The sequence below is a fragment of the Chelonia mydas genome, chromosome 6, assembly GCF_015237465.2.
Source record: "Chelonia mydas isolate rCheMyd1 chromosome 6, rCheMyd1.pri.v2, whole genome shotgun sequence".
Classification (NCBI taxonomy): domain Eukaryota; kingdom Metazoa; phylum Chordata; order Testudines; family Cheloniidae; genus Chelonia; species Chelonia mydas.
Window position 1 is genome coordinate 96,265,320 of NC_051246.2, and position 10,369 is coordinate 96,275,688.

Consider the following 10,369-nt stretch of genomic DNA (forward strand, 5'->3'; position numbering starts at 1 on the left):
CAAGTACTGCATAAAGATAAAGGCCCTGCCTTAAGGAGCTTACCGGCTAATTAGACTATGCACAGGTATAGGCTGGAGAATAGGATACAATAAAAACTAGAGTTTGTGCAGTGATGTTTAGCACAGGTCTTCTTAGTGCCCCCTCAGAAATGTGGGGAGGCGAGGGTGGGGATGGGAGTTGGTATCTTTCTCTCCCTTTCTTCCTCACTGTCAATCTTTTACAGAGGGGAGGCCTAGGGCTCTAGTTATACATTATTTTTTCAGGATTTCTGATGCATTTCTATGTCCAGGTTCTTCTTGGGATCATAACCCATAATACTATGAGAAAGGGTGTCCCCATCATATTTCTGACCCAATCACAAGTGGGAGCTACCCAGTTACCTCCCAAGAAATCACACCCTCTTCTAGGGAGATCTTTAGGCTAATTTTAGCATATTTATATATATGGGTAATGTGGAGAAACATGTTCATCAGACACTAATTTTACCATTGTCTAGCCTTAAATTGCAGCATTTCAGTATTATTATTGTTTTAATTTGTCCATAATCCTGATTTCCAAGGAAGCTATACAGGTTCCAGTAACAGCACCAGGAGAAATTAATATGACATGTCATACAGTAGGGAATCAGTTCTCCGAATATGCACAAAACCTTCCTCCAGGCTGAAATTCTGTGGTTTTGACACAGCTGAGGGAGAAGCAATTAAGACTGCACATTGGTTGCTAAATAATTACCAGTTACATGGTATCCACTTAGAGTCCCATGCAAAAAGAAAAGGACCTGAAGGCAGGGTTTTTTATATATTTGATGAGAACAAATTCCTGGTGTCAACTGAATTTCTGCCAGGGCTCTTGAGCTCTCTGTGGTGAATGTGAGAAATGCATATGGGCAATTGTGCTTATGCTCAGTGATGACAGACAGCACTGAATGGACTCTTAAGAGATCAGCTAACAATTCTGAGGGGATTTCTGCAGTAGAGGATCCTCAGTTCCTCCAAGCATGAGCTTTTCCCTCACCTTAAGGGAACCCAAAAGAAAATACATCCTGCGTGTACTGCATATAACTGTCACTTCTGGGGTGGAACATGGCAGTTGTTTAGGACCAGAATGGGAAAACATACATCACATACAACTGATACAGCAAGGGCAATTTGGGAGGCCAGAAGGAAGTTTGTGCAGGACCACCAGGGTTTAGTAGTAAGTCTATCACCCGTACACTTCTGAAAAGTGCTGTGGAATCATTAATTATCATAATTGATCAGGGACCTTAATTTGACATTTCCCTCTTTCCTTTATCCCTTTTAGGGGCAAATCATTCCCCCTCCATGATTGCAGATGACTCCATTGCTGAGGATGGCCCCACATGTGGTGTACAGAGAATAGAATCTGGGGCCACATGAAGGGGTCCATGCTTCCCCTGTGAGAGCCCAGCATCGTGAGTGCTTCCAGTGCAGTAGCGCTCAGGAGCCAGGGCAGAGTGGGCCTGTAGAGGTGTATGGGTGAGGTGGGTACATCTGCCGCTGAATGGGCCACCGTTCCTCCTTGAGAATGCAACCCTTCTCTAGGTGGGGCTACAGCAAGCTCTGGATTGCAGTGGTGGTCATGTAATAGCACGGTTGTCATTCTGCCCTACAAGGGGAGAGGAGTCCTCTTTTTCCTATCCCCATGGACTCCTCCTACATGAGATCCATATATATGGGACTGGTGCTGGGGGTGAGTGGAGGAGGAATTAGCTTCTAAGAAATATTTAATTGAGGGGTGGGGTGTGGATATTTTTTCTCAGCCTTCAGGAGATTTTGTAGTAACTCTGCTCTGGACCATCAGGCCCGCTCTGGATCATGGCTTCCTCCCTCCCCTGTGCATTTGTTTCCATTGGTAAGGGGAACGTGAACACAGGCTCCTTGCTCTACTCTGCCATCCTTTCAGGGAGAGCTCAGCCGTGTCTGTACTGCAATTCCAGCAGCTCCATTCTCTTTCTTCTTCTCCTGCTTGCACCGACGTCATCACCTTGAATCAATAAGAACGATCGTGTATTGGTTGGTGTCCCTACATACACCGCAGTGAGAGGGCCTTTTCCCACTTATACTAAGTACATACCCACTCTTTTCCCACTTTGTTGCCATAGTCCTGATGGGCTGCCAACAGGAAGTAGTGGTGTCACCGCTGCCCAACACCAGCTTTCATTTAACCCCTGGATGGGGGTTTGAGATCAGAGTTTTCCTTTTCCTAGCTGGGCTGCCCTCCCAGATAAAGGGTCCCACCTGTCTGAGCTATCTGGATATTTTAAAGGCCCAAGATATCTGCCTTTCTCTCTCCTACTTTTAGTAAAAACACCTCTGCCGTGTGAAGGCAAGCGATGGGGAGTTTGGCTGTCAAAAGCTATCATAGTCACCATACCAGCCCTTTTGGGAGGCACAGCCCTTTTCTTCCCCGCTCCCCTTTTCTCTGCCAGAGCCGCCCAGATGGGGGGGCGGGGGGGTGAGTGGGGCAATTTGCCCCAGGCCCTGGGCCCCATAGAGGCCCCCCACGAGAATGTCTGAAGTCTGAGGTCTGAGACAGGGAAGGGGTCAGTAGTGTAGCTGGGGGGGGAGCGAGGCAGCGGCCCACTGAGCACAAGTGGTGCCTTTTTAATTTTTACTCACCCGGTGGCGAACAGGGGTCCTTCAGTGCCCCCGAAGACCCGGAGCAAGTGAAGGACCCGCTGCCAAAGTGCCGAAGAAGACCTGGAGCGCCGCCGGGTGAGTACAAGCGGCTGGCACCCTTCTTTATGTCCGCTCCCCCTGTTTGCTCCACCTGGCTACGCCATTGGAAGGGGCCCCTGAAATTGCTTTGCCCAAGGCCCCCTGAATCCTCTGGGTGGCCCTGTTCTCTGCATATAAATTACACTACAGAAAGGATTCACTCTGAGGGACACAAGCTGCTGCTGCCTCCTGCCTTCCCTTGTGGTGTTTGCCCCCAGTAAATTAATGCACTGATCCTCATCTGTAGAGGCTGTCCAGAGGACATACTGAATCAGTGCATGCCACAGCTGCCCTGATCACACTTCTTTACTGGGCTCCGCCTACATGTTAGGTGGTGCCGGCTCACTCTCGGCATGAAATTCTGTCTCCACTGAAGTGAATGGCAAACCCCCCTTGCCCCCGCCATTGACTTCAATCAGGCCAGGATTTCACTCCTGGTCCCTTTGTGGCAGGGAGGCTGCCTATGGTTCCCCTATGGTGGACTTTTTGTCACCTCATAATTTGGGAGACTCCACCCACATCTATGCTGGCAGAAGTTAGTGCAGACCCTAAGATGAAACTCAGCCATGATATTTATCTTTACATTGTCCTTTCCAGCTCACCCCTGATCCTGCTGTAGCAGCATGAATATCCAGAAGTGCATTCTCTCCCTTCCTCTCTTATCTCCATGGAGAAGTGACAAAGGAAACGATCTTGTGCTCGGACTTAGAAATGCAGCAATCTAATTTCCTTAGCTGTTTTGTTTCTCTCCCCAGGAGCAGCTGTGACACCATCCTTAGAAAGAACATAGATCCTATCTTATACTCAGCACGAATACCAGCTCAGTGGACATCCTGTATTCCTCATGCACCATTGACTTCACTGGCAGTTGTGGGTGCATGAGGAATGCAGGATTGGGCCCATAAATGAGGCCAAACAGCCAAACTGATTGCTAGGTCACCAGCTTTACTGTTATGGCACCAAAAATAAAACTGGAAACACATTGTAATCAATTCTAGCATGAAAAATTAAAAAGTCATGTGACGGACACTGGCACAGGCTTTTCTGAATGAGCTGTTTGTTATGAAATATGTACTGCTCAAAATGACCCAAATTCAGCTTTCCAGCCTGAAAAAAGCCTCCAGTAAGAGACTGGTGCAGTAAGTGCAGATGCACATTTTGATATGAAAAGAAAAGGCACCATCACATCAGTGCTAGAAGAGTAACTGACAGGGGTGAAAGGGCCAAAATTCAACTAACCTCTGCTCTTTTTTCTGTCTAGTTGCAAAGCTTGTGTACACTTAAAATAACAAAATCAGAGCTGGTAGCCCAGCATTCAGCACGACCGGCTCTGCAGTAATGATCAGTTTATACACCCAGTGATCCTGACCAACAACTGAGAGTGCCCTTGTGCTCTCCTGTTACTGCTGAATTGATTCGAGCTTTATTGTTATTTATTGCTTGCAATATTATCACAGCATAAAGGAGCCCCAATCACATATCAGGACCCCTTGTGCTAGGTGCTGTACATACGCAGAACAAAAAGACAGTCCCTGCCCAAAGAGCTTCCAGTCAAAGTATGAGACAAGAATCAACAGATGGATGCAGACAGATGGAGGAGTATGAGGGAACAATAAGACAATATTTGTCATCATGACCGGCAATGGCCTCAGCACACCAGCAACCTAATTGTTGTCAATTTCTTTGCGGACATCACGGTGAAGGAATTTTGAGGAGGGATTTGAAGGAGATGAATTAGGTAGCTTTGCAGATGTTTACGGGGAGCACCTCCCAAGCATGCAGGGCAACCTGGCAGAAAGCTTTAATCTCTAAGAGGCAGACAAGTGACCACAACACCATACAATGCACATCCTAGTGCTCCAGGCCACCTTTACAACTGCTTGAGATGGGAAAGTTTTTGGTGAACATTTTCACAAAACACTTTCCCCTGTTTAAATAGATAGATAGAAATTTTCATTTTTCATTTTTTGCCAACTAGCTCACAACAAATTAGTATGTACAGGTCAGTGCTCCTGGTAAACCAGCATACTCAGCCCTGTATGCTTGTGCAACCTTGCAGTAAAAATGAACAAACCAGTCTGCACGACACAGGGCTCATGAAAAGAGCTACGATGACAAAGCAGCTAGCAGCATTCACTCTCTAGCACTTCTGAGCCATTCCGCAGGAACAGAACAATCTGTGTAGTCATGAGGAACTGCTGATAATAACACAGCATATGCCCAACAGATCCCAGAAATTCCACAGTCAGAGACCAGTGTGCTCAGGCCAGTGCTCACCCTACGATAAATACGTAAGGGAGGAAACCTTTGGTAAGGCTATAAGATTTTCATTTCCAGATTCCAAATGTTTATTAATGACAACTGTGGGAAATTAAAATGTAGAAAAATAAGAAAATTAGCTGGTTAAGTATCCTCTTAAAGTAAAAGGTAAAACAACTTATTTCATCACCATCCCTGATAATGGATTTGAATCTGGTGCCTGGTAAAATCAAATGCCAAGTTCATCCCAATAGAAATCCATTTTCTACCAAGCAATGAAGTCCTGCCAGTAAGTAATTGCTCGAATCACACAGACTAGTACAGCTTGCAGTGACTAGTGTCACCATGTGGGGTCTCTCTAGAAGAGGGCTGGGTTAGGAAGTCACAGAGTGTTATATTGTTAAAACCAAAAGGACATTAAACATCTCATCACCTCTTTCTCCTGTGCTCTTTACTCGCCTCTGGCCTTCGGGGCTGTGAAATAAGACTAGTCGTTTTCACATTCTTCCCCTGAGCTGTTAGAAGTGCTGATTCTCATGCACATGCCCGGTGTGTTTGGGTTTCTAATGCTGCAGGGGAATATTTCCAAGTAAACAAAATTGCTTTTTTTTCAGGGAAATATTTAATAGGCAGAAAGTTAATTTAAAAATAAATAAATCCTAGCTGCATTTTATTCATCTTTTGTAAAACCTTACTTTTACAAAACCTAAGTTTGGGGCCTGTGCTTTTTAGCAATGCCCCTTTAAATCCATTTTACAATAAACCCTGTGCCTGTCTGGCTTCCCTCCACTCTGCTGTGAAAAGACTCTGGAGTATAAACTCCTCCCTCCTTATGTGCATTGGGGCCTGGCTGTACCATCTGCTGTGCATGCAATGCTCACTACCACAGGCAGTGTTGAACACCTTCCCCTCATGCTAGTGAAAGAGGGACTCGGTGTCTTTGTTAGGCGAATGGCAGTTAGAAGGAGACAGGTTTTTTTTTCAGTTACAAAAGCCCAGCACATGGCAAGTAGCAAGTGTCTTCATTCAAATGTATCTTACTGAATCGAGCCTCCAGATTCCTTCTCCCCAAAAAGATGAAGTCAGCATAAATGTATGTAAGAAACCCAGCTGTTCGTGATTATTAAGGAGGTGATTTGACTGATGAGTAACACTGCTAGAGTCAGCCATGGTGTAGGTGGTATCTGTCTGAGCTCCCCTCCGCTACGGCTCTGCCAGTTCACCTTGCTGTTCCAATCCTACTCCATAGCTGTGTCCCAGCCCCTCACTACCAATCTGCTGCCCCCATGCTGTTCGCTCAGCTCCTCACACCAGGCCAAAGAGCTGCAGGCTTTTAATCAGTCCTGCCCACTTTAGTTAACTTAGCACATTCACATATGATTCCTTATCTTTCTGGGAGAGAAAACCCTTGTAAGCAGTTTTTCGGACTAACCAAGTCACCTAGCTTTCTCATAGACTAAGTTACAATTGCATCAGCAGGTATTAGGCAGGTAAAACACCCTGAGCAGATCTAGGCAAACACTTGTGTCACTATATTCCTTTGAGCAGGAAGTCAGTATTTGGATATTCCTTTGGCCAGGGCTACACTTAAAACTTAGCTGGACATAGCTGCGGTGCTCAGGGGTGTGAAAAATCCAGGACCTGAGTGCTGTAGTTAAGCCAACCTAACCCCTGGTGTAGGATGCTGCTAGGTCGATGGAAGAATGCTTTTGTTGATCCAGTTGCCATCGCTTGGGGAAGTGGAGTTCCTACAGCAATGTAAAACCCCCTTCTGTTGCTATGGGCTGCGTCTACACTATGAGCTACACAGAGCTGTGTTGCTCTAGTCCATGCAGTGTAAACCGGGCCTTTGTATCTGAGCGGGTTCATGCTGAAGAAGTGGGTGAAGAATTATTCCTGAATAAGTTCAGATCATGTGCCAAACTCCTCTGAAGCTTTGGGGCGGGGGGGCTGTTTGGGGTGTGTGTTTTTGGCTCTGGTCCATCTGTCATCATGATATTAAGATATAAGAGAGCAACTGTCCCCCTTCATTCTGCTTTATACCACAGACAAATAGGCTGCACAGTCAGGTCTCATTTCCGCCCACTGATTTTGTCACTGAACAACTCAGCATCACTAAATTAGTCACAGTCCTGTGCACCAGTGAGTGTCAAGAACAATGATCATCAGCCAAGCAAGGAGAGAGATCAAATTTCTAATGGTGCTTTTACATTAACAGGCAAGACTGAGCTTGAGAAGCGAGACACTTCTTAGTATTTAATGCTCAGAACAATTCAACAGTAACAGGGAATCCCAAGGGAGCCATGCAGCAGCTCTTCTTATTTCTTCACATTTGCCAAGGAAAAAGATGATATGTTCTCCTTAGCCCTGCTAATGTGAGGCCAGATTCTGATCTCAGCTGAACCAGTGTAAATCCAGAGTAAAAACACAGATGCCAATGGTGTCACTTTGGATTTATAGAAGTGTAAGATAAATTTTGGTCCCATGGTAATGTTCTCCTGTGAGTCAGAGCTTTGGGACAACCAAATCAGCTCCTGAAAACCAAATTCTAGGTTTAATGCACAATCCAATGTGTATAATAGTAACTGACGCCTTCAAGATTATCTAGTTAGTTCATTGTAGATCTTCATCCTGCTGTGATCTGTTAGGAAATAATAAAATGACCTATGAGTGAGCAACACTGCTGAAAAAATAGCTGCCCTGTCACCTTTTAAGGTAAAATATCTTGTTAAAATTATTTGAAATCCGGGTAAAAATGGACACACTGACATCAAGTGGGTGGGGTGAATCCTGTTAGATTGAATTCTGATCTCTATCTCTTATATGTGTGTGTGTGTGTGTGTGTGTGTGTGTGTGTGTGTACACACACACACACCTCCTGCTATTTTTCTGGGACAATGTTCCCACTAAGCATTAAGAAGAGAGAGTGAGCAATATTTACAAAGACTATGTCCCCCAGATGAGCCATGAGGAAACTGAATAGCTTTTCCCACTGGAGCAATAGATCCATTGAATAATTACAGGTGCACAGGAGCTGCAGTCAAGTGGTGATGCTGGTAGTATGCGCTGTTCTCAAACAGGCATACCTTGGATAGCAAGCTGGTTTTTCCCATGTTCAAGCAGCCACCATTTTCCTAGGTTGACTGCTGGAGTTGGGGTAGGAGCAGTGGTGAGCTGGAGCCGGTTCGCACCGGTTCGCTGGAACCGGTTGTTAAATTTAGAAGCCCTTTTAGAACCGGTGGAGGGACAACCGGTTCCAAAAGGGCTTCTAAATTTAACAACTGGCCAAAAGTGGTGCCTTAGGCGCCGACTCCATGGGTGCTCCGGGGCTGGAGCACCCACGGGGAAAATTTGGTGGGTGCTCCAAAGCTCCCTGCTCCACGCTTGGCCCCAGCTCACCTCTGCTCCGCCTCCGCCCCTGAACGCACCGCCCTGCTCTGCTTCTCTGTCCCCCCCGCCCCCCGGTTTCCCACGAATCAGCTGTTCGCGCGGGAAGCCTGGGAGGGCTGAGAAACAAGCAGCGGCTTCGTGCTCAGGCCCAGGGAGGCGGAAATGGAGGTGAGCTGGGGTGGGGAGCGGTTCCCCTGCACGCCCCCCGGGTTACCTGCTGCGGCGCGGGCAGCCCTCCTCGCGCCCCAGCTCACCTCCGCTCCGCCTCCCTGGGCCTGAGCACGAAGCTGCCGCTTGCTTCTCAGCACTCCCAGGCTTCCCACACGAACAGCTGATTCGTGGGAAGCTGGGGGGGGGTGCGAAGAAGCAGAGCGGGGCAGCGTGTTCAGAGGAGGAGGCAGAGCAGAGGTGAGCTGGGGCTGGGCGGGGGGTAGGGAGCTGCTGGTGGGTGCTTCAGCCACAGAGCACCCACGGAGTCGGTGCCTAAGGTGCCACTTTTGATGTGATCAGTGGGGGAGTGGCCGCTCCTCCTGTTCCCTCCCTAGCTACGCTACCCCACCCCTAGGAGCCAGAGGGACCTGCCGGATGCTTCCTGGGAGCTGCCCCAGATAAGCATCAGTGGGACTCCCCACCTTGCCCCCAGCAGGTCCCTCTGGCTCTTAGGGCAGGGAGGGGTGGGCACCCACTACGGTGGCCCACAAGACCCTCCTGCCCGGTTCTGGGGGCAGTCAGGGGACAGGGGACGGGGTTGGATGGGGCAGGAGTCCCGGGGGCAGGGCAGGAGTCCCGGGGGGGCGGGGGCGGGCCATGAGCCCCTCGTGGGGTGAGGAGGGAACCGGTTGTTAAGATTTTGGCAGCTCATCACTGGGTAGGAGGAATCCAGAGTTCTTTTCTCTGTGTCTCCAGAGTGAACAGTTGCTTTAAACAGGAACTGTAAAGAAAAAAAAAATAAATTGTGCTTGTGCCTTGTTTATGATAGGTACAAGGAACTTCCAAAAGGTATTTTTTACCACTTGCATTTACCGTAGAAATACCACTAATGTCAAGTCTTGTCCTTTTTGGGTTTGATGGCGACCTCCTTGGAAGACTCAGGGGAATGAATACGAGAACAAACAAGCACCTTTCATTTAACCCCCTGCCCCAATCAACCATATTTTCCCTACAAGGATGGAAGAAGGAGAAAGATTATTATTTGTATTTTTAGATATTTGGGAGATGCTTCAGCTCTGCGGTGGGGCCATATAAGAACTAGATAGAACTATCTAACAAGATAGAAATGGACTGGGAGCTTTCCCATCCCTTAAGTGAAAGGGTAGGGGAGTGAGTCTTTGATAAAGAGCTCTTTCCTCCCAGGTTTGCTTGGCATTTTTAAATTGTTTGAGTTTAATTTCTATTTAACACAGAGTTTTAAAATGACTGAATAAGACTCACTTTCCTTTTCGAATAAGTCAGGTTTCATCTCTTTGTAGCCTGTGATGTCATAATCCTATCTTTAGTTCTCCAGTCATCCATGGGGTGTTCTGGGAGAATAGTATAGACAAGACCTGAACTTTGAATGAAAAAATCCCAGCCCCTTTACAAATAAAGAAACAAATAAATAGAAAGCCTCACAGGCCCAGGGAAGCAAAAAGGGGCACAAGCCAATTCCCCTCCCTTCTCCCGCCCTTTTCAGGTCACTTGTAGCCAGGAAAAAAGAGGTTTCATCATGTGCAAGATATTATTGATGTTACCAAGGCAAATAATAGCAGGGCCTGCTCTTACTCTAGACTGATCACACACGGACAAGATAAATGTGGGGCAAGGAATGCTTAATCAAGATTAACTGCTGAGAAATAGGATACTTGGTAGGAAAGAAGCAGAACAGGAGAGAATTAAGCAGAAAAGATACTGACATGTAAGGAGCCTTAAATGAAAGATAGGAGAGAAAAAGGTGTACAGTTAATGCATTAACGAGGGACATCAGTTAGGTAGATCTGAGCTG

The 10,369-nt window shown here is 47.0% G+C and overlaps 1 long non-coding RNA gene across 1 annotated transcript; it reads right to left on the minus strand.

Annotated features, from left to right (window-relative positions):
* Nucleotides 1–290: 290 nt before the first annotated feature.
* LOC122466362 lies at nucleotides 291–5,535 on the minus strand. The gene is made up of 3 exons (XR_006291792.1): nucleotides 5,432–5,535; nucleotides 3,342–3,513; nucleotides 291–2,005 (listed from the first exon to the last, which is right to left on the minus strand). It is a non-coding gene; the product is annotated as an uncharacterized LOC122466362 (long non-coding RNA).
* Between the last annotated feature and the right edge of the window lie 4,834 nt (nucleotides 5,536–10,369).